General features: G+C 33.8%; 1 long non-coding RNA gene across 5 annotated transcripts in view; it reads left to right on the forward strand.

Moving 5' to 3' along the window:
• Positions 1 to 25063, forward strand: part of LOC114676434 (uncharacterized) — a 587559-nt gene that overhangs the window by 205334 nt on the left and 357162 nt on the right. For 4 of the 5 annotated variants that reach the window (XR_013414573.1, XR_013414572.1, XR_013414575.1 and 1 more), the window contains exon 5: positions 1509 to 1587. The exons of the other annotated variant lie outside the window; for it this stretch is intronic. This is a non-coding gene — a long non-coding RNA (uncharacterized LOC114676434). The remainder of the gene's footprint in view (positions 1 to 1508; positions 1588 to 25063) is intronic. 5 annotated transcript variants of the gene reach the window in all.

Genomic DNA, 25063 nt, shown 5'->3' on the forward strand with positions numbered 1-25063 from the left:
AAATGTAGAATGTACGAAAGAGCTGCTTTTCTACAACCATTGTCCTTTAAAATGGTTGACCCCAATGATATACACATGACTTTCAGTTAAAAAGTTTGGAATGCACTGTTTTTGAATTCTCACAAATCTAACAAAGAATAGATAATTTATGAAGAGATACGAATATAGAGAAGAAAGGCACTTAATATAACTGATCACAAAATGCTTCATATTTAGACAGCAAAGCAACACAATCTAAGAGAGGAAATTGAAATAAAGAAGCAGAAAATATGTCTCTCTTAGGGGATGGGGAATGGAAGATACTCTGTCTACAGATAAGGACACTGATGACATGGTGATATGTAAGGATTTACAAATTCTAAAATATTATTCCATGTTGCTTATAATTTCTATTATTAGAATAATACTTCTGGGTTATGCACACATAAACACACACATGCATAGTTTTCAGAAGAAACAGTTTTGGTAAAGGTGGGCTTTGTGTTCCTTTAAGTACATTGCAGGCACAGCTGAGCTGAGATAAAAGGGGCAATGGGGACCTGGCCTTATAATGTTTCTCTCTCCTTGAGTTTTTCTTCTGTTGACAGAACTGGTTTTCTATCTATGTTTGTGATGGTTAATTTTATGTGTCAACTCGACTGGGCCATGGTGCCCAGACATTTGATGAAACATTATTATGCATGTTTTCTGTAAAGGTGTTTCTTAGATGAGATTAACATGTAAGTCAGGGGACTTTTGAGTAAAGAAAAAAGTCCTCTATAACATAAGTGGGCTTCATCCAATCAATTGAAGGCCTAAATACAAAAAAGACTCAACCTCCACAACAAGAATGAATTCTACCACAGATGGCCTCTGGACTCAAACTTCAACTCTTCCCTGAGTCTCCAGCCTAGTGACCAACGTTACAAGATTTTGGATACAACGAGCCTCCATAATTGCATGAGCCGATTCTTTAAAATGAACCTCTGCTTATATATACATTTAGATATTAACATATAAACACACACACTTATACCCTGGGGATTCTGTTTCTCTGGAAAACTCGGGGTAATACAGATTTTGATACTAGGAGTGGTTCTATCAGCAAGTAAGTTTTTAGTGAGTATAGTTTTTTCTTTTATTAATAATGAAAAGTACAGTTGACCCTTGAACAATGCAGTTGTAAAAGGCGCCAACCCCCATGAGGTGAAAAACTCTCATGTAGCTTTTAACACCCTTAAATTTTAACTGGTAATAGCCTACTGTTGACCAGAACCCTTATTGACAACATAGTCTGTTAACACATATTTTATATATGTATTATATGCTTTTATATAAGAATTATATACTTTCTTAGTAACATTGTTTTTCCTCTAGCTTATTTAACTGTACAATTGAATTTGTACAATTAAATAAGCTAGAGGAAAAACAATGTTACTAAGAAAATTATAGGGAAGAGAAAATATATTTGCTATTTATTATGTGGAAATGGGTCATCATAAAGGTCTTCATCCTCATTGTGTTTACAGTGTGTAGGCTGAGGAGGAGTAAGAAGAGAAGAAATTGGTGTTGCTGTCTCAGATGTGGCAGAGGCAGAAGAAAACTCAGGTATAAGTGGACTCATGCAATTCAAATGCATGTTGTTCAAAGGTCAACTGTATTTGCAATTGTGAGAAAAGCATAAACTCTGCTGTCAATTTTTGTAATTTGGAGGAAAACATGGTTTTGTTTTGCAAAAAGTTAAGAGTTGTATAATTTTCTTCCTTCCTCCCTCCCTCCCTTCCTTTCTTTCCTTTTTTAAAAATAATGATGCAATGATTACTCAGCTGGAATGCTGTGACTCAGAAGTGAAAAATTAGTGGCTAATAAATAAAGGCAAAAATGATACTTGAAATTCACAACACATAGTAATTCGCATGGGTGGTTAAACCTTAGAAAACCTAGTTAGGATAAAGTGTCTAAGACACAGCTTTGAAAGTATAGCTTATTGTCTTTATCATATTTGTGAAAGGAGTCATAATGCTTTATTTGTCAAGATTTTATTAGTTCTATAAATTGTTTTTTCAAGATGTATTGTGCCTTGTTCTTAAATATCTGGCTTAAGAAAAAAAAGACATACATTTTTCTGTGGTTCTCAGGATTTCATACAATTTCTTTGTTAATTCATATATTTGAGAATGTTAGAGGCACAGTGTGAAATTGTTGTCTGTAATGATAATGGGTAACCATCAAAGATCCAATCATAAAAACATAATAGTGATGACTTTTCTCAACATTAATAAAAACAAAATTTCTTTATCTTAGAGATTTCAAGGTCTTGTAAACCAAGGAATGCATTTCTCACAGGAAAAGCAATAAAGTACAAATTCACCAAGTGACCAATTATGAATTTCTCAGAGGGCAATAAACTGTCTTCATATTTCCTAATACTCAAGCAAGAGTCTGTTCTATGTATCAAAAGATACTAAGAAACGTTTATTAATGTGACTAGTTACTACAAAGAAAAATTCTTATTCTTGACATATTACATATGGAGAACTAAGTGGGTAGGCCAATTTGTATTTCAAAAGAATGGAGTTAGATAAACCTAAATGTAATGTTGCTTTAAGGCAGATATTCTGCAGAATCAAATTAGGTTTAGTAGAGACATTTAAAGAAATCTCACCATAGTGGACTTGTGTGTCCAACTCAAGTGGTATTCCAACAATGCTCATCCCTTTACTTGAGAGTGGCTCAGTACTGAGACCTTGATTTTAATATGCATGCTGTGTGACATTCCACCGGGTGGCAGGCTTAATTCTATGACCTGGTGATTCCCATGTCACTTTTGTTTTGTACCTTTCCTGGTGACTTCCTTCTTTGACTTATCCTAGGAATGACAGCTCATGCCTGTTCAGTTCTACCCCATATATTTTTTTCTAGGGTTTCTCAAAGTTATTTTTTCTGTACTAAGCAGTCTTTATGAAGGCAAGTGTCATATGAGGTGAAGCATTCAGGAAAACCTCTCTGTATGTTATTTAACACTTATGAAAATTTTTCCTTCTCTGTTCACACACTTAAGCTTCTTGATATTCTCCCTGTTTTAGCCTGGATGTTAAATTAGACAACTTTAAGTAGAAGTCACACAATTTTTTTCTACTAGGCAACAGGAAAAAAAACTTTGAAAACTCAATTTTATTTTTGTGAGGTTAAAGAACAGAAGGACAGGTAACATGAATGATTGGCTGGAAAAAAATATATTTTATTAACACATATTTATTTATTATATTAATTATACATAATAAAATACATATAGTGGTACATACCTGTTGATAAAACTTTTTTATTTTATTTTATTTCTATAATTTCAACTCTTATTTTAGATTCGGGGGTATATGTGCAGGTTTGTTACATGGATACCTTATGTTGCTGAGGTTTGGGATACAAATGATCCTATCACCCGGGTAGTGAGCATCGTACCCAAAAGGTGGCTTTGCGACTCTTGCCCCCCTCCCTCTCCTAATTCTAGTAGTTTACAGTGTCTACTATTGCTGTCTCTATGTCCATGAGTACCCGGTGTTTAGCCTTCACTTGTAAGTGAAAGTCTGCAGTATTTGATTTTCTATTCTTGTGTTAATTTGCTTAAAATAATGACCTCTGGCTGCATCCATATTGTCAACAAAGAACATAATTTCATTATTTTTTATGGATCCACCATGGATGGGTACCTAGGTTGATTCCATGTCTTTGCTATTGTGAATAGCCCTGTGATGAACATGAGTGCTTCTATCTTTTTGTTAGAGCAATTTATTTATTTTTGGATATATGTCCAGTAATGGTATTACTGGATCCAACAGTGGTTGTAAGTTTTTTGAGAAATCTCCAAACTGCTCTCCAGAGTGGTTGAACTCATTTATATTCCCACCGAAAGTGTATAAACATGTCCTTCTGTCTGCAGCCTCAGCCGCATATTTTTGTGTGTTTGTTTGATTGGCTGGTTTTGGTAGTAGCCGTTCTGACTGGTGTGAAATGGTATATCATTGTGGTTTGGATTTAAATTTCTCTGATGATTAGTGATGTTGAACATTTTTTAATACATTTGTTGGCTACTTGTATGTTTTCTTTTGAGGAATGTCTGCCTATGTCTTTTGCCCACTTTTTTAACAAAGTTGTTTTCTGTTTGATGAATTGTTTAAGTACCTTGTAGATTCTGGATATTAGACTTTTGTTGAATGCATAGTTTGCAAATATTTTCTCCTACTCTACAGCTTGTCTGTTTATTGATAGTTTCTTTTGTTGTGCAGAAGCTCTTTAATTAGGTCCCACTTGTCAATTTTTTTGTGTGTGTGATTGCTTTTTAGGACTTTGTCATAAATTCTTTTATAAGGCCAATGTCCAGAATAGAGTTTCCTAAGTTGTTTTCTCTGATTTTTACAGTTTGATGTTGTACATTTAAATGCTTAATTAATTTTTGTATGTGATGAAAGGTAGGAGTCCACTTTCACTCTCTGTATATAGTTAGCCAGCTAACCAAGAACAATTTATTAAATAGGAAATTCTTTCCTCATTGCTTACTTTTTTTTGACTTCCTCAAAGATCAGATGGCTGTAAGTGTGCAACTTTATTTCTGGGTTCTCTCTTCCGTTCCATTGGTCTATGTATCTTTTTTTTTTTTTAAACCAGTGCCAGACTGTTTTGGATACTGTGGCCTTATATAGCATAGTTTGAAGTCAGGTAATGTGATGCTTCCAGCTTTTTTTTTTTTTTTTTTTTGAGACGGAGTCTCTCTCTCTCCCACAGGCTGGAGTGCAGTGGCTCTGTCTCCACTCACTTCAAGCTCCACCTCCCAGGTTCATGCCATTCTCCTGCCTCAGCCTCCCGTGTAGCTGGGGCTACAGGTGCCCGCCACCGCGCCTGGCTAATTTTTTGTATTTTTAGTAGAGACGGGCTTTCACCGTGTTAGCCAAGATGGTCTCGATCTCCTGACCTCTTGATCTGTCCATCTCGGCCTCCCAAAGTGCTGCGATTACAGGCATGAGCCACCGCGCCCGGCCGCTTCCAGCTTTTTATATGTGTCTGTAGGTTTGGTTCGGCTATTTGGGGGCTTTTCTTGGTTCTATATGAATTTTAGAAGAGTTTTTATCTAATTCTGTGAAAAAAATGACACTGGTAGTTTGGTAGGAAAAGCAATGAAATGAGTAGATTGCTTTGGGCAGTCTGGGTATTTTAATAATATTGACTCTTTTAATATATGAGCATAAAATGTTTTCTCCATTTATTTGTGTTATCTCTGACTTTTTTCATCAATGTTTATAGTTTTTCTCATAGAGATCTTTCAACTTCTTGGCTAGATGTATTCTTCGGTATTGATAAAACTGGTCTTAAATATATATGTTTGTAATGGTTAATTTTAGTGTCACCATATGTGTGTGTACACACACATACATACACATATATATATTCACAAATTATATGATATATGAGATATGTTTTAGCATTTTATGAACATATTCATATCTGATCAATGAGGTTAGCTTTGCACTGTGGATGTTTCAGAAATATCTCTGAAGAGGAGCAACCACTGCACAACTATGCCACAATTAATTTTAGAGTTACTCATGAAGGTAGGTTGTAAGAAAAATAATGGGAAAAAATATCTGTATGGTAGTGGAATGATCATTGGTTACATGGTATTTACAATAGTTGAATGACATACAATCTTTCTACAGCCAGAAACGAGGAGACTAAAATTAGAGAAAGCCATAGCTTTTATACATATGAAAAGTTCCTTATTCAAAGTTTTTCTGTTTCTACTTCCTTATTTATGTGGGCTCATCATTTCACAGGGAACTGCTAACTCAGTGGATACCATCTCCACTTTTAGTCTCCGTGAAGTGGCAATTTATTGATGACACAGTTGATGGAGCTATTTAAAAATAAAGTTGTAATAAAGAGTAAGAAGAACCAGCTTATTTTTTGAGGTCTTTGGATTCTTTGGGGAAAAAATGGATTATAGCCTGGGATGGCATTAAGAAAGCTAAGCTGCACTAGCTATGTGACATTGTGCCTTTCCCTCACCAGCTGTGTGGCACTGTGTAAACCACTGTATTTCTCTGTTCATGAGTTTTCTCATATAAAATGAGTCTTGGACCAATTCATTGCTAAGGTCTTTTCCAAGTCTAACATTTTATATTTAAAATACTTATGAAATTTACCTCTGAGCTCTTCTTCAACTACAGATAACTCAGAGTCTTTGTTCCCTTGATAACCTTGTTGATTACTACATTTTTAAGAGGCTAGAGAGTGGCACAGAAAGGCAAAGTGACTTATTCAAGGACACACTTTTCAAAAGGGCTAAAGCTAAAATCTATTCTGTTGCGTTCACTTTTTTTTTTTTTTTTTTTTAACAGATAATGATGCATCTTTGCATCCTGCCTTGATTATATAAACTGGAATACAAATGTTCACAAAACATTATCCACATTCCAGAGCTATAATTTTTTAAAAATAGAAAGCTCTTTTCAAATCTGCCAGTGCATATTAAAAGTATTATCCTTATCAAGGTAATAGGAGAACAATGCAGTATACAGAGGGAAAAGCAATAATGTGAATAACTCTTTGACTTCCCAAAAGCCAAGGCTAATCTTTACGTAGCCAAACTTGTTGAGTCTTAATGAAGGCCTGGTCTGGGCTGAGGCTTCCCTGGCTCCCTGTAGCAGTTGGCATGAGATGCTGAAGGTTTTTGATAAATTTAAGAAACATTCTCTGTGAGATTTAATGTTGCTTTCAAAAAGGTCAAGGAGAAACTGAGAATTCTTTGCTCTGTAACTTTTATCCATATCCACAGAATCCTGACCTTTGGGATTAGCAGAATTTTTAGGATTAGAACATGTTAGGGCAACTGAATATAAATTGATGGCATTTCCCTATTATTATAATGATAATTATCAGTTCCTTATTATTATAATGAATTACCATGTATTTCCTGACCTAATTCAACACAATTTTTTTCTTACATTAACGGAGGTCAGAAGGCCTAAAATCAAGATGCCTTCTGTAGGATTTAGGGTAGAATCCATTGCCTTGCCCTTTTCACCTTCTAGAGACTATCTGTATCCCTTGGTTTTGGCTCCTTTCCTCATCTTCAAAGCCATAAATGTGCATTTCAAATCTCTCTCTATCTAACACTGACAATCCTGCCACCCTCTTATAAGGACTCGACTGATTATTTTGCAGCCCCCCAGATAACTAGAAATACTCTCTCCTCAAAATCCTCAACTGAGTCACATCTGCAAAGTCTCTTTTGCCACGTAAGGCAACATATTCACAGGTTCTGGGCATGTGGATGTGAATATTTTGGGGGACCATTACGTATAATAAACTGAATGGGTCCATCTGGATCTGTTCTACCCTCAGAACAGTGTTTGGTAAGTTGCTCGTGGATCTTCAATTAAGCAAAAGCAGATTCTCAGTTGTCTCCCAGGAACAATAGCATCTGAGTCTTACAAAGAAAGTCAGACTGCAAAAGCTCTAGGAAGCTAATGGACATAACACAGATGACAAACGTTAAACACTCTGGGAAGCCACTCAGAAATTAGAAGAGTCAGTAAGCTTTGATAATGTTCAAATACTCTTTTACCTTTAAGCCAATTCAACCCCAAAACACATCAAGCCTCCTATGGTTAAGGCATGTTTCTGCTTCAGGGCATACACTAACTGTTATTCCTGTCTGGAATCTTATTTTCTCAGATATTTACATGTAATCCCTTCACCTTCTTCAAATCTTTGTTTAAATGCCAGTTTTTAAATGAAGTTTGCTCTGATCATGTTAAAATTGCAAACTATCCCTTTCTACATAAGTCTAATCCAAATTACTCTGTTCTAGTTTGAATTATTGTATTACTTATTACTGTCTTATAATTATATAACTTAACTTATTATGTCTACAGAGAGTGCATTATCTTCTCTTACCCTCTCAGTCTAGAAGTTACGTTCTAAGAAATAAGAGTTTATTATTTGATGTTTTTCACTGAAGTATCCCATGTGCTGAAAACAGTGCCTAGTGTATAACAGATGCTCAATAAAGACTTTTAATGAATATATTAACTAAAGATGAATCCCAGGCACTTCGCTAAAATGTACTCCAATTAGCTTGTTTCCAGTTATTCTCCTATTTTAATTGTTCAAATTTTATTTGAGTAACTATTCCTGTTTTAATTGATTCCTAAACCGTAGTTTGTCAACTGTTTTTGCTCTTCTTGTATTTTTGACTTGTGGATCAATACTTGGCACTCACAAGGAAACAGGCTCAGATTTATCTCTCTAGTTCTTCCAACCTTGGCTACACACAGAAGAAAAATTTACCCGAGCTTTTGCCCTGGGACACAACACTGGCACAAGTTTACTTGGCAGAGCTCTCTACTGGGTCCACGTAGCCTGAGATTGGAATTAGACAGATGTTTCAACAACAAATGCTTCTTTAAAGTACACAGATACTGGTTCCACCAAACTTTCGGAGTCTAAAAGGAAAGGATTTACTATGCCAAATTAATAGAACCTGGCTTTGTGAATCCTATGAAAGATATAGCTATTTTCCTCTTGACCATTTCCTGTGTCATTGCTTTGTTTTCTTCCTTGGAGTAGAAATGAACATGTTTTTCATTCTTCCAAAGTGATTCATTTCCTCTGAGAGAGTTCTGCAGAGTAGAATCTCATAGATTTTCCAGCATGGTTTTGAGCCCAGTGCTAGATTATCACAAAAAAAAAAAAAAAAAAAAGACACCACACACATTGTATGAGAGAGAATTGTTTTAAAGAAAACGTTGTGATGCCAATTTTTGAAACATGCTACTAAAAGATATTAATGTTTGCCTAATTTGGTGACCTTCTAACCTTGTCTAATAACTGGTCCTATCTTTTGAAAAAAACAGTCTGTGTTAAACACATTGTGTTTTCAAAATGTGATCAACATAAATGCATAGTGGTTTTTTTGTTTGTTTGTTTGTTTGTTTGTTTTTGACGTCTACCATGTCATAAGATAGTTGGAGTGGTAAAAAGATTCACTAAAATGTTAGTAAGCAGGCGGATGAAAATATTTAATTTGGCATGTCATGTGGATCCCCAGGAAGTAAAAATCCTCATGCTGCCATAGCCATAAACCCTTTAACTCTCCCTCTGCTGGCTTCACCAGTCTGCACGCTGAGTTCACTTCTCGCATGTCATATTCTGCTGAAGAGAATGGAATGACAAGGCTCACTCCATGTCTGCAGCAGCACAGCAGGTGAGTTTTACTTGGATGAGCCAGAAACCATTCTCGGCCAAAGAGATGTCTTATTAGCAAGCATGAAAGGATGAAGCAAATTCAACTAAAACACAGACTACAGAAAATATTTTGCAAGCAAATCAAAAGTCATCTATATTTATTCATAGATTTCTTTATACAGAAAATCATTTGGTAGCTTAAAAATACTTATGGAATAAGAATGAGCTATAGCTCTCTAGTCAGTTTATATCATGAAAATGGCTAAAGTCTTCTTTCAAATGGAAACACATGTGCAGATAGCATATTTATATTCTAAGCTTTTATTATCCACATATTCAATAAGTTAACCAACGCAAAATGCCAAATTTGAGACCAAGTTTTGCCCTAAGACTTTCTATGTTTCTCTCATAGTCATAAAATTTGTAAAAGTTCCAATTTTCCCGATATCCGTTGAGTAAATGGATTAATCTGAAAGGAAAATAGAACATTTCCATGATGGCAGAGAATGTCACAGGTGTTGACAGTAGATTGGAACATATCATATCTTCTTAAATACGCTCTTTTTCCACACACCCTTATTTCTTTCACTAAATCCTTAAATTTTCCAGGAAGCCAGATTAGAAGCTTTAAACGCTTCTCTTTTTTCTCCTTTGCCCCATATATACTTTATCTTTTAACAAGCCACATTTTCCAGCTTTCCCAACTCTTTTTTATTTGTCTGATCACCTTTTAGTTCCCATTCATAGATCTTCAGACCTAACCAAAGGTATCAATTGAAGGGCCTAATTTGGCTTCCTCAATAGTCTCTTGAATTTCATTTTTGGCCACTCACCTGCCCTTGCTCCAATCGTCTGCCTCTCAACCTACCTTATATACTTCTTTTCCTCTGGGTAGATACCTGGTAATGGGATTGCTGGATCAAATGATAGATTCACTTTTAGTTCTTTAAGGATCCTCCACACTATTTTCCATAGTGGTTGTATTAGTTTATATTCCCACCTATAGTGTAAAAGTGTTCCCTTTTCACCACATTCATGCCAACATCTATTATTTTTTAATTTTTTCTTTACAGCCATTCCTGCAGGAGTGAAGTGGTATTGCATTGTGGTTTTGATTTTCATTTCCCTGATAATTAGTGATGTTGAGCATTTTAAAATGCCTTCTTGTTGCTTGTTTTTAAACTTTTTATGTACCTCACAAGACTACATAAGCCTGGGTGCCTATGTTTCATAATACCAGGACCCAATAAGCACCATGTCTATTAATGTGTTCCAGGAGCAGAGTTTGAGAGAAACTGTGAAATAAGTTTCATAGACATGATTGCTTCCAAAGATGCATTAACCCATACTTTGAAAAACAATATAATTTTCATAATTATGGAACTGAATGAAATGATAGCAAACAGAATATATTTAAGTGTGTTGGTACCATTTGAGTGAGCTCTGTAAGTGGAAATCAAACTTATTCTTAGTGAGTCTGGAACAAATGCCTGGGATTGGCCTTATGTGCTGTGAAGAGTAATGATGTGCAGTAATCGTATGGGAACAGAACCTTAGATTATAATGACTATGGGCCGGAAAATACAATGCCATGTAGAAATTGAATTGAACAAATATCAGTATTTTAAGCAAGAGAAGTTTGTAGGAAATACAATATCTTCATTAAAATAATATAAGGTTAATTAGAGCTATTACCATTTATTTTATTTTAGTCATATCCTATCTCTTTACTCAATACTTTTGAAACAATATATAATGAAGGACAACAAAGTTAATAAAATAGAATTATTAACAGTAGTAGAAAGCAAGCAAATGGAAGGTTGAATCATTCAGAATTCTTGGTTACAGCTAAGAGAAATAGATCCTAGATGATGTAAGCTGAAAAGAGGTCAAAGAAACTGTGAAACTCAAGTGGTCCAATTCCCTCAGTTTTTAATTGACACAATTAAGAATGGTTTAAGCTACTCTTTGAGGTCTCATAGATTAACTGTATTAATGCCATGAGTCACGAGTTTTCGTTATATTCTCTTACACTTTTTAATGTGCTTTATTTGATCCCTTGAATACTTCCTTGTGCCTCTTGGGTGTGAGCACTTTTATAAATTTGCATTCATTTTTTTTCTATTCTTCTGACATATAAGAATATATAATGAATAAGTGAAAACTGATTTTCACAGTAAAATGTACAAATAAGTGCAAATTAATTATTTGTTTTTTGAAGTAAAAAGATTTTAGAGGTCATTCTTCTAATCTTCAAAAGCTTTTGAGAAAGGGATACAAATATTTTATTGGCATTTTCTTGGCATGATCTGTTTTATTTGCCAAAGCTTTGTCATTTGTGAGTAATACAGACAAAAGTGATTCCTGGCCGGGCACAGTGGCTCACTGCCTGTGATCCCACCACTTTGGGATGCCTAGGTGGGTGGATCACCTGAGGTTGGGAGTTCAAGACCAGCCTGACCACATGGAGAAACCCCATCTCTACTAAAAATACAAAATTAGCCAGAGGTGGTGCCACATGTCTGTAATCCCAGCAATTCAGGAGGCTGAGGCAGGAGAATCGCTTGAACCCGGCAGGAGCAGGTTTCAGTAAGATGAGATGGTGCCATTGTACTCCAGCATGGGCAACAAGAGCAAAACTCCAACTCAAAAAAAGAATGAAAGAAATTCTTGCCAATAAAACTTTGATATTACAGAAATGTATTTATATGCCATATATTTAATGTTTACAGAGAAATACTTTTAGTGCTATAATAGAAACATGTCCTTTTGACTTTTTATGAAAAAAATTATGTTAAATGTTCTTATGTTTGTATGTGCAATGTGATTAATTCTCTTAGTTGTAGATTTAAGTAACAGCAAATATAATTTTTGAAGTTTGTTTACAAAACAGATATTGTCCAAATAAATAGTTGTACTTATACTACTCACCCAAGGGCCTTTCTTGACTCATAATCACAGTGTATTACAATTTCGGGAATTCAATATGAAGAATTAAGGTGTGGTACCTACACGGATTGCTTTACTGTTAGGCTAAATGGAGAATTTTTTTAAAAATAGTTAGAATCTACTACTTTTTTAAAGGCATATTAACTGTTTCAGTAAATTAGGATCAAAGAAAAAATTACAAGGGAAATTAGAAAATGCTTTGTAATGAATGGAAAAAAAAAAAAAGCAAAATACAACATACCAAAAGTTAACAGATATGGCAAAAACAGTGCAAAGTAGAAATTTATAGCTATAAATGCTTACGTTAAGAGGCAAGAAAAATCTCAAATCAATAACCTAACTTTACAACCTACAGAACTAGAAAAAGAACAAAATAACACCAAAGTAAGCAGGAAGAAGAAAATAATAAAGACTAGAGAAGAGATATATAAAATAAAGAATAGCAAAACAATAAAGACAATTACTAAAAATAAAAATCTATTTTTTTGGAGAAATTTTAAAAATTGACAAACCTTTAATTAGATGAACTAAGAACAAAAAAAAGAAGCTTCAAATTACTAAAATAAAAAAAGTAAGGGCATTGCCACCACTTCAATTGTATGCCAACAAACTGGGTAAGCAAGTTGAAATGGATAAATTTTGAGAAACAAAATCCTACCACGAGTAAATCACAAATAAATTGAAGATTTGAATAGACCTATAATAAGTAGGGAGATTGAATAAGAAAAAAAAAAAATCTTCCAACAAAGAAAAGCCTAAGACCTGATGACTTTACTAGTGAATTTGACTAAACACTCAAATAACTAAAACAAATCTTTCTCAAACTTTTCTAAGAAGTTGAAGAAGAGATAACATTTTCTATGTCATTCAATGAGGTCAGCATTACCCTGATAACAAAGCCAGACAAAAACACTACAAAAAAAGAAAACTGCAAATCAGTATCCTTCATAAATCTTAATGCAAAAATTTCAATAAAATACTAGCAAACTGAATTAAGCAGCGTATTATAAGGATTATGCACCATGAACAAGTGGAATTTATTCTTGGGATGCAAAAGTAATTTAACATGCAAAAGCCAATGAATGTCACACACAACATTAAGAATGTGAAGGAAAAAACAAAACTAAACACAGGATCTTATCAACTGAGGCAGAAAAAGCATTTGATAAAATTGCACATATTTCCATGAAAAAAAGTCTGAACAAATTAGGAATAGAAGGAAACTACCACAACATAATAAAAGCCATATTTGAAAAACCCACAACGAATATACTAAATGGTAAAAGACTGAAAGCTTTTCTTCTGAAATCAGCAGCAAGGCAAAAATGCTTGCTTTCACCACCTTTATTCAATGTTGTGCTGGAAGTTCTAGTCAGATAAATTATGCAAGAAAAAGAAATAAAAAATTATCCAAATCAGAAAGGAAGAAGTAAAATTATCTGTTTGCAGATGACAAGTTCTTATATGTAGAAAATTCTAAAACTTTTGTAACAAAACTGTTATAATGAATAAACAAATTCAGCAAGGTAGTGACAAAGTCAACATGCAAAAATCAATTGTATATCTGTACACTAACAATAAAAAAATGAAAACAAAATTTTAAAAATTTATAATTCCATTAGTAAAAGCATCAAAAAGAATAAAATGCTTCGGAATTAACCAAGGAGGTGAAAGACTTATACAATAAGTATAAAGTACTGATAAAGAAATAAAAGCAGTCACAAATAATAAAAACACATCCTATGTTCATAGATTGAAAGACTTAGTATTATTAAGTTGTCAAAGGTCAATTAAAATGGCTAAAGGACTTGAACATATATTTCTCCAAGTAAGACATACAAATGACAAATGGCCAACAAGTATATGAAAAGGTGCTTGACATCGCTAATGATCAAAGTGCAAACCGAAACCACAATGAGCTAATACCTTACATTTGTTAAAATTGCTATTGCCAAAAAGCAAATTATAGCAAATGTTGGTGATGACATAGAGAAAATGGAACTCTTGTATACTGTTGGTGAATATATAAATTAGTGCAGCAACTATAAAAAATAGTAAGGAAGTTCTTTCAAAAATAAAAAATAGAGCTATTATGTGATCCAGCAATCCAAGGTCTAGATATGTATTCTAAGGAACTGAAATTTAAAATTTGAAAAGATGTTGACACTCCCATGTTCATTACTGCATTGTTCACAATGGCCTAGACATTGAAGCAACACAAATGTTTATCAGTGGAAAATTGGATCAAAAATGTGAGATTATATATATATGAGATATATATCACACAATATATAATACTTTATTGTGCATGTATGTGTGCATGTCTGCACACACAACGGAATACTATTCAGCCTTTTAAAAATAATGCCATTTACAGTGACATGAACAAAACTAAAGGGTACTGTTCTAAGTCATAAACTGAAGAACAAATACTGAATCATAGTACTTATATGATGAATATAAAATAGTTAAACTCATAGAAACTGAGAATGAAATAGTGGTGGCTGAGGGTGGAGGGATGGAGACATAGGAAGGGATTTGTTGAAGAGTATGTGCGAAGTTTCTGTTAGTCAAGATGAATAAATCCTAGAGATTTACTACACAGCATGGTACCTATAGTTAACAATGTATTATATACTTAAAAATTTGCTAAGAGGGTAGATCTTGTATTAAATGTTCTTATCACACACACAGATAATAAGAAAGTGGGAGGTGATGGACAAGTTTGTGAATTGTGGTGACAGTTTCACAAGTGTATATTTATCTATAAATTCATCAAGGTGTATGCATTAAAAAATATATGAAAGATCAGTTGGCATAAAAGGAACAAATATATGACTGTAAAAAATCACCATAAACAACGTTGGAAGCCAGACGACATGCCGGGGAAAAATATTTTCAAGATATATTACAAGTGGTAAATATCCATAAAATTTTAAAAGCTCTTAATGATCATATAAGGAAAACACATCCTCCATGAGAAAAGAACACCAAAATATAAAGATGTATTTCTCAGAAGAAGAAACACACATGGAAGATAAATGTCATGTGGTAATACTATCAAATGCCTATTGAGTGCTTATAATTGTGTCAGGTATATCCAAAGTACTTTACAGTGTTAATTATTAGTCCTTACAATGAATGAATGACTTAGCTGAGCAGACAATAATATAACTAATGAGTTAGGTAATAATGCAACCAGTATGTTATATTATTATCTTACTTATCTTACAGATGAGAAAACTAAGTCACAGAGAAGCTAAGTAACCTGTCCAAAATCAGGCAGTAGTGGTGAAGTACGGATTCACATTTAGACAATCTAGCTTATCCAAACATTTTGGCGAGCAAATCTTAAATTGGTGCCTTTGCTTTGACCCACTCATGACATCGTGGATAATTGGTTTAAAGATTTAACATCGATAATGTTCATTGCAAAATTGTTTATAAAAGAATAAAACAGTTACTTAAATGACTAACAACAGGGGAGCGAGTTAATAAATTACATATATATATATATAGTTGGTATTTAAAATGGCATTTAGAAGACCATTTAATGATGAGAAAATGTTTCTTAGATACTGTTAAAAGTCTGTAATAGCCCAATATTATAAAATAAAAAACATTTTGAAATTAAAGGTTATAAAATAATTAAGTAAGATGGTCATTTCTGGATAGCAAACTTGTAGATAACTTTTGTTTTCTGGATTTTTAAAAAATTCTATGTTAAAAATCATTCCTTCATTCTAAAACAAATTATTATGATAAACACAGGGGCTTTGGAATTGGATTCTTGGTTTTGAAGTTTGATAGATTTGAACAGTTGCATATCCTCAGTTGCTCTTCTGTAAAATTGGGCTACCACTTACAGGACTATTGTAAAGATTAAATGGAATAATGAATAAAGTACCAAGTCCATAAAATATGCTCAAAACATGCAAATTCCACGTTTCTCTGTTCTTGAGAGGTCTTGGCATAGTACCTAAATTCGTTCAACCAATTTCTAAAATTTTCCGTAGTCAGGGAATTAGGATATAAGCCAGGGACTGTTGTGATGTTGAAGGTACTGAAATTGCTGGGGATCTGGGCCAGGGTTTATTGAATACAGACAATCAGTACTTCATAGTACTCTGCTAACAGAATTTACATAAGGGGGCTTGATTCAAGCCAATGCCAGTTTCAAAGCAGTCTAATCTGGAGAGTGCTGGAAGGTAGCATAAGTTTTTAGTAAGCAGGAGTAGTCAGAGAAAAACAGGTAACAGTGACTGCTAGTTTTAGGTAATGAGTTTAACTCGGAGCATGTCTTCACTGAGTAGCTTGGGCTATATGTAAGTATGATCCAACCTTTCCAGGAGAAGACGCTTGCAAAAGGATTGTCAGAACCTCTGATAAGAGAGTTAATCAGAAATCTAAAGCAGTTTTAAAGTGACCAAACACATCAGGGTTACAGGTAAGTTCCAGTCAGCCATGTACATTGGGTACTAGCCTTAAATCTCACTGATAGAAATAGAATTCCTGGCACAGAGTCTGGCATGGCTACATGCCTCCATTCATGTACTGGGGGCCTGTGACCCACATTCTGTTTATAGATAGATATGTTCTGTTTGGACTAGAGTTTAAACACACACACACACACACACAAAACCACTTTGTTGAGGCATAATTGATATGCAAAAAGTTATACATTTTAATACAACTGGTTAAATTTAAAAATTTGTTTTCAATATTTAAATATTGGGAGATTTCAAGATGAAATTTGGATTTTGGATTTTTGTGAAATGTTGAACTAACTGGCAACACTAGGGTGACGCTTCCACATTGTAAAAACTGGCTAGAGCCGAGTAGCTACTGCCCCTTTTAGAAGAGGCACTGGGTCTCAGTTGTCCATACTTCTCTCTTCCCCTAACCAGCCTGTTTCACTCAGTCATCAGCTTCTTGGCCCCTGTGATCTCTACTGGTTCACAATACTGCTTTCTTCTTAGGGGAAGTGAAAGGCTTTTAAATTGATATGTACATGCCAGGCTGATAATACAGTACCTCTTGATGTAATTAGAAAATTTCAAAAATTAGAAGTGGAGAGGTGTAGCTTACAGGCATGGTCTGTCTTACTGCTCTCCCATGCATGTAGAAGGGACCAAGAAGTGGTAGACAAGAATTCAACTTGAAATCAGGAGCTCATTGAAAATTAGAATTTCTAGTGCAAAAAGAAGCATTCTGCTCTCCCACAATTAGTAGTGGTTACACTGAAATAATATTTATTAAAGAAATAACTAATATTTCAGGACTAGCCCTGATGCAACTGGCAGTGTAAGCTTTTATTTAAAATCTGGATTCACTAGACCTCAGTTTTCTAATAAGTAAATAAAGGCTTTTGAAATTAAGATTCTCCAAAGTTCCTTTTATCTCTAACATTCTATTATTCCATGCAGAAGCTTTCTATTCTTACTTATGAGCTATTATCTTCTCAACAGTGTCTAAAAGTATCTGACCTCCTACCTCTTACAGGAGGTGATTCTAAATTAAACCAGTATGGTGGCTTCCTGATCCGTTTTTCAGTTAAAAGACTAATAACATTACCAAAGCGAGCTCTTTATCTAGGGATCTGAGTCTATAACTTTCAATAAAGAAAACCATGAAATTCAGTAGATATTTTTCAGCATTAGCTTCTGATGTCAAATAGCAATACCCGCTTCAGCGCTTATTTTATATAAGCCGTAAATCAAGTTTTCTAACCAGGTAGTTTCTATCCAGAGCATGTTTTGTTAGCATTTTTCCTTTGCACAGAACTCAAAATTTTCTTTTATCACGGTAAGGGCAAGAAAACATGGCTTAGGTAGTTTATTTTTTAGTATAAATGTGCTGACAACTGTAATTTCTGTTTGGTTTCTTACAAGGTACCATTTTATTACAGCACAAAAATATACATTTTAATGCTGTCTAGACAAAACCATTGGTCCAAGCCAACACTAGAAGTGATGTGAAGTGTGTTTTCCAAGGTCTAACATTATGTATGACTTCCCCAGTAGGCAATATAATAGGATTTAGGCATCAGGAAGTTTTGAGTGTTCAAATCCCAGCTCTACCCTTTCCTAGAGATGTAAAATTGTGAACATTACTCAGTACCTCTGAGGCTTTTTTCCTGTTATAAATTGATCTGATGTTAAAATATGTTAGCTAATTCCTATGATTATGAGAGTATTAAATGAGAAATGTATTAATGTGCTTAGCTCAGAATTTGTACTGGTTGTTAATAATAACAATACTGCTAATGCTGCTACTAATACAAAATTACACAAGCTTATCACTAAAAATGCATCTTGTTTCCAGAAGTTGTCATTAACAGATGTGCCCAATATATAAAAGAAACTTGTGTACTTCTCTTCAGTGCCATAAGGGGCTAAAGAAGGAGATGCATCTGCTTCGGCTTTCTTTAGGTAATTCCATGACATCTGGCACCGTGCTATTAAAAAACTCTCCACAGGTCGTTCTAAATTACAAATTATGCAAATCATATTGTCTTGCATAGTCAATGAGTAGATAGCAAGAACCAAGAAAGTTTATCATTTTGAAAAATATTTTATAATAATATGGATTAGTAACTAATTGATCACTACTGATTCTGAATAAATTTGGAAAGAATAGACAAATGGGGGAGAAATGAGTTGAGACTAACTTCAGTAAATTTACTTTAGACAGAGAGTATGAGGCAATAATCCTTTGTAACCTATGTCAATGATCTCCAAAAACTATGCTTCCTTACCTACAAAAGGATTTTGAAAAGTTTTATAACTTCCTGCAAGTTTATAACTTGACTTACAAACATTTTCATTGTATATTTATATCATTCCAAATGCTGTAATATCCAACACGCTGTAATTATTGAAGTTTTTGTTTGTTTGTTTGTTTTGTTTTGTTTTGTTTGAGATGGAGTCTCGCTCTGTCGCCCAGACTGGAGTGCAGTGGCACAATCTCAGCTCACTGAAACCTCCGCCTCCCTGGTTCAAGCAATTCTTCTGCCCCAGCCTCCTGAGTAGCTGGGACTACAGTCACACACCACCATGGCCGGTTAATTTTTGTATTTCTAGTAGAGATGGGATTTCACCATATTGGCCAGGCTGGTCTCGAACTCCTGACCTCGTGATCCACCTGCCTCGGCCTCTCAAAGTGCTGGGATTACAGGTGTGAGACACCACGCCCAGCCTGAAGTTTTTAAAATAAAACTTTATGTTGCTTTTTAAAATAGATTATATGTCATCTAAATACTTAGCAAAGTTGTATCAGCCTTTATTTGTTTAAAAATACACAAACTGGCTTTCCTTAATCAGAGAGAACTGTCTTCCCCCTCTGGTAGAACTACTATTTCCATTATGTCCTGACAAAATGGTATGTCTAAGTAGTATATTTACATTTGAGAATATTGTTCGTTATCCAATGGTACTCTGCAGGAAGGTTTTGTATGTTAATTATTCTTAAGTTTTGAAATATTTAATAGTTACAATTTGTTATTTTCTTTTGGATTGAGTTTGGTTATAATTATTATTAGTTCAGAATTTATCAAAATAGCATACAATTCAAGTTTTGATGAGAATAACAAATTGTACATTAAAATATGGAAATACATGTATTAGTAGTTCATTTGTATATGAATTAGTGACTATTATGTTGAGCCATACTTTGATATCGAATTTATTCCAGTTTTCCTATATACATATATGAAAACTTGTTCATATAAATAAGTAATTGGGAACTAAAGGTGTGTTATAATCACAGTGTACCTCAATTCTTAAACCTCCTTTTAGGTAATGTGTTAAAAATTATACTGTGATCCAGCATCAAAACTTATCTTTAGTGATCCACCACATATCCATCAATTAAGTCTTTCTGCAATTTTTTAAACAGAAAAGAACTGTAAACAATCTAATTTGCAGAATGATTCATTACCCAGTCATTAGATTTCTGGAAAGTAAACTAAAATAACGTTACTAAGAATTGTCAAATGTCTACTTAGGTGCTTTATACTCTTTCACTTAGAGGTGCCTTTTAAAAATATGATATTTTATAAAATTTTGCAAATTAAAATAATATTCAATTTAAATATATATTTTCCAGTAATTTTCTGATAACATGATTCTATCTTAAGATGTACTTTAAATACACTTCAGGGTTGCAGACACAACTCAGACAAGGATGTGTGAGTACTCACCAAGCTCTTCCTCATTTGCTTCCTCAATTCTTTACCAATAGTTCAAGTCTGCTAAAAATTACTCATGCTGCCTATTCTACAGTTCCCCTTAATTTATAGTAACCCAGCATGGGCCATAACACACACTATCTAATAACACGTTGCCACCTTAAACATTCATATGAATGAAATTTTGAAAGATGTAAAATGCTGTAGTGCCTTAATTAAAAGATATTTGACTGCCAATGACAATTTGAATTATTTCTTTGTGTAATACCCAAAGAATTTTATACCCTGGAGTAGTCATAGTAATATATAGAACGACTGACAGGCATACTTTTCTTTCATACAATGGAAGAAGACTGATTATGAAAGGGAGTGTGGGATAGAAAAAAAATTCTTCATTATCTACAGATGCATGGTGAAAGCACCAGAGTAAATTTCAAAGGTGAAAATTTGTTTTATTAAATGGGTATTAATCACCCATTTTGAAGACTGCTAAATCATATTACAGAATGTAGTTGCTGCTGGGTATGACGAGTCAAGGGCACATCTTTCTTGTGCCTGCTCTTTGAGAAATATAATCAGACATACCTTCCGCCTGGAGCTAAGGAACAGTGGAGATGGCAGTTTCCCTGGGCATTGCAGCTACTTTCTCATCTCCAGAATTGTTACAGGAGGCTGTGGAGGCATATCACAGAATTGCTTAACATAAATTTGAAAAGGGCTGGAGTTCTTAAAGAATGAATAGAGTGAGAAACAAGAATATAATACTTTATATTTTTTGTGATTTGGTTTTTAAATCCTTATCCAGTGTAAATATTCTTTTCCTATGGGTGTTTATTGAAAAAACAAACCAAACAAAGAAAAAATAGTGAATTTTTGCTTTAGGTTAATTGCAAAAGAAAAACTCAGAAATAAGATGTCCATGGTGGCTTTAAAAAGTCCTGACATATTACTGGGAATCTAAAAAGCCACATTCATGTGTTGGACTGTGTTCATGCTCAGGGCTGTGCACGTGCTTGAAAAATACCTGGAAATGCCCTAGTCTCTAATCTCTAGCTGACTCTAAGGCTCTATGCAAGCAGAAAATAAAAGCTGATTGCCTAAGGGTTAAGTGCGTGTCTCAACATAAATACAGAGCTCCTCAGCAAAATCAGAGACTTATAGGTCCAAGGTATCTAAGAAAATCTCTACCTAATCATTAGCTGATGATTGAACTAGCTGAGCAAAAATTTCAGTGATCACACATGAAAAAATACAAACTTCACAGAATTAGGTCAGAAGAGTCACTAAGCAAATAACAACATACATAACAAAGAGCAACAACAACAATGTATGGGGAGATGAGAGACTCTGATTTTCAGAGTTACCACATTTTATTATTTGAAATGTCTAGTTTTCAACAGAAAATTATGAGACATGCAAAGAAATAAAGTGTAGTTTATACACAGAAAACAAAGAAATCAACAAAAACTGTTTCTGGTGAAATCTAGATGTTGGACTTCCCAATGGCTTTACATCAGCTATTTTAAATATGTTCAAACAACTAAAGAAAGCCATGTCTAAACAACTAAATAAAAATATGAAAATTATGTCTCATAAAATGCAGAATATTAACAAAAATATATGAATTTTAAAAAGAGCCAAATAGAAATTCTGAAGTTAAAAACTGCAGTACCTGAAACAAATAGTTCACTAGAGGGGCTCAAGAGCAGATCTTAGCAGGCAGAAGAATCAGTGGACCCGAGAAGAATCAATTGAGATTATCTAGTTTGAGGAATGAAAAGAAAAAAAAGAATGAAAAGAAGTGAACACAGCCTCATAGACTTATATCATCAAACATATCATCACATGTGTGATGGAAATCCTAAAAGAAGAGGAGAGAGAGATAGGGACAGAAAGAAAGATTGAAAAATAATAAAGATCATTAGTCTACACATCCAAGAAGCTCAATGAATTTCCAGTAGGATGAACTTAGAGATCCACTCTGAGACACATGATAAAGAATTTCTTTCAGTGAAAATTTATTTTATAGATTATTATTATAATTTTCAAAACAATAGATAAACGTAACTTATTTTTATATGATAAAGGAAGACCTGAACAAATTTACATAAAATTGGCAAACTGATGTTGATGGTTGTGGTAAAATATCAGTGTCAAGATTTAATCTTAAGAATGATAACAAATATGATTTATTTTATGTTGCCTAATTTCTCCATTTTCTTTTATCCTTCCTGTTTTTTTTTTTTTTCTGTTAAAGTAGAGATTGAAGTAACAAGATGGATGTGAAGGAGGACTAGAAAAGGTCAGCAAAATATCAGCCACTTGTTTATGAAATTCCAGATGGAATTTGTTCACCAAGAAATTATAATTCTGATATTCATATTAAAGGCAAAAGGTTGGCATTTTTTTAATCAAGATACACTGTGACATTTACCTTACTTAATAAGTTTGGAAGTACAAGGGCAATCTTGGAGATAATGTTTATGTCCTCTTTGATTCTCTTCTTAAATATTATATAACTTTAGATGAATATTGATTCTTTAGGTTGGGCTGCTTATTCTCAAAGGTATGGTTTTATTCAGATATGAATAAGTAATGCCATGTGCAAAATTAAAGAAACATGTTGTAATGCCTCTAAACAACATAGACAAAGTCTCTACTCTTATGGAGATTCCATTTTAGTAGGGAAGACAAAAGGTAAATATAGTAGAGTAAATAAGATGGAAACAAGTAGGGCCAGATACATAATTTGTTATAGCAGTAAAAAAATGAGAATGCAGAGACCTTTTTCAAATAATATTAAAAATCTCAAGACAGCAACAACTATTGTGTAACCAAGTGTGAGGTCCTTTGAAGCTTTGGACTCAATGTGACTGTACAGATTGAAAGCCCATGAAGCCAAGCCTGGGGATAAGTGTTATATAGAAAATAATACATTAGGTGGCGTAAGCAAATTAGATAAATTGGCTAAACAAAGACTGTTAAAGCTTAAAGAGTTTGAATTGTTTAATAATTGGCAAAATAATTGGACATGTTATTTAGATGAATTTCTGTGTGTTTTAGAACTTTAGCCATGGTATCTTAAAAAATGCAGCTAGCAAGAAATAGTTTAAATATATGCTGTCATTAAACTAATAAGATGGAGTACTTTTGTGGTGGAATAAACTCGACTTTTAAATTTAGCAAGCTTTTCTTGGCCTCTACAAGTTTTCTGACCTTGGCCCAGTTACTTAAACTTCAGAAGCCTCAATATAATAGGGATAATAAAATAGCATTTAAAGTTGCTTTTGAAATGAAATTAAGGTGACATACAGGGTGCTTAGCAAATGTCAGGAATATAATAAAAATTCAAAAAATAATTATTAGTAGTAAAAGCAACTGTTATCATTGCTGCTAAATTTCTTACAGACTTTAATCTCAGACACAATTTTACTTTATTTAACCAGTTTTACTAAGATAAAAGTTTCTGTATCTTGACTATTCACAAACATTCATCAAACCCTTCTTAGTTTATAATTTTAAAAGAAAAACACTTTACAAAACATAACTATATTAACAAAATACTTGATAACAGTTCTTATGTTTTCTTTTGGTTATAGAGAATTACTGATATTGTGAAATTCTCACTCAATTATCCATAATTAACTACATCTTCTCTGAAAAAAGAATTGACTTGTTCACCTGTGGGAAAGTTTCAAACTGTTGTTGAAGCTCTTATCTTTATACTTGATTACTCCCTCTTTCCTGTGGATAAAGCAGAAAGGTGGAAAGTGGGGTGAAGTATGTTCTTTCTTTTCCTATTCATATATATGTTTGCAAATGGACATTAAAGGTGTGAAATAATGGTGGAAGGAATATAAAGTTGAATCAGGTCAAAATGGGTTGAAAAGAGTTTACTATGCAGAAATTCTAGATGTAATGTTGCTTCTCAAAGAGTTTGAAGGGTCTAACAACTTGTTTGGTGGGCAAAACATGGATCAAAATGTGGTCTATACTACTAACCTAAGTTGAAATACCAGAACTGCCTTGGTATACCATCGAAAAAGAGATCCAAGAGACAGAAAGATTAAGGATTTATCATGTGATATCTGCTCACTTACCCTGGGAGGGCCCAGCGGACTTATCTTTCATGACAACAGTAAGAAATAAATGTGTGAGAAGAGTTGTAGCATTCTTCAAGAGCTCCGTGGTTGCTCTTCTCTGTAGCTAAGAAATTAGAGTGGAGACTGCTTCTTCTAACCTGGAAACCCAAATACAATATGAGAAATTAAATCCTTAATTACTCTTATTGGAGTAATTAAATCCTTAATTACTCCTATTAGAGTAGCACAGACTATGTGGCAGCACTTCATCACCAAACACAAGGAAGACATGCTTCCAGTAATGGACAACAGACCTAAGCAAAGATCAGAATTTTCTGCTATGTGGAGACCTACGGCATTTCCTAGTTGATCATGGAATCCCTAGAAGTGAAATCGGTGATTACTAAATTTTTCTTATGTGATTTGTGTAAGCAGAAGAGCTCTAGGTCAAGTGAACAGAAGCCTAATTTAAATCATAAAAAGAGAGAGTCATAGCCCCTCAATCCATTTCCAGACTTGAGCCTAGAACTCCTTGAATAAAGGGGAGGCTGAGTCCCCTTCAGGAAAAATCCTGCTTTTCTGCCAAAATTTTAAACTTTTAGTATTTCTTCTGTCTTCCCCCAAA

Source organism: Macaca mulatta, chromosome 2 (genome assembly GCF_049350105.2).
Source record: "Macaca mulatta isolate MMU2019108-1 chromosome 2, T2T-MMU8v2.0, whole genome shotgun sequence".
Taxonomy (NCBI): Eukaryota; Metazoa; Chordata; class Mammalia; order Primates; family Cercopithecidae; genus Macaca; species Macaca mulatta.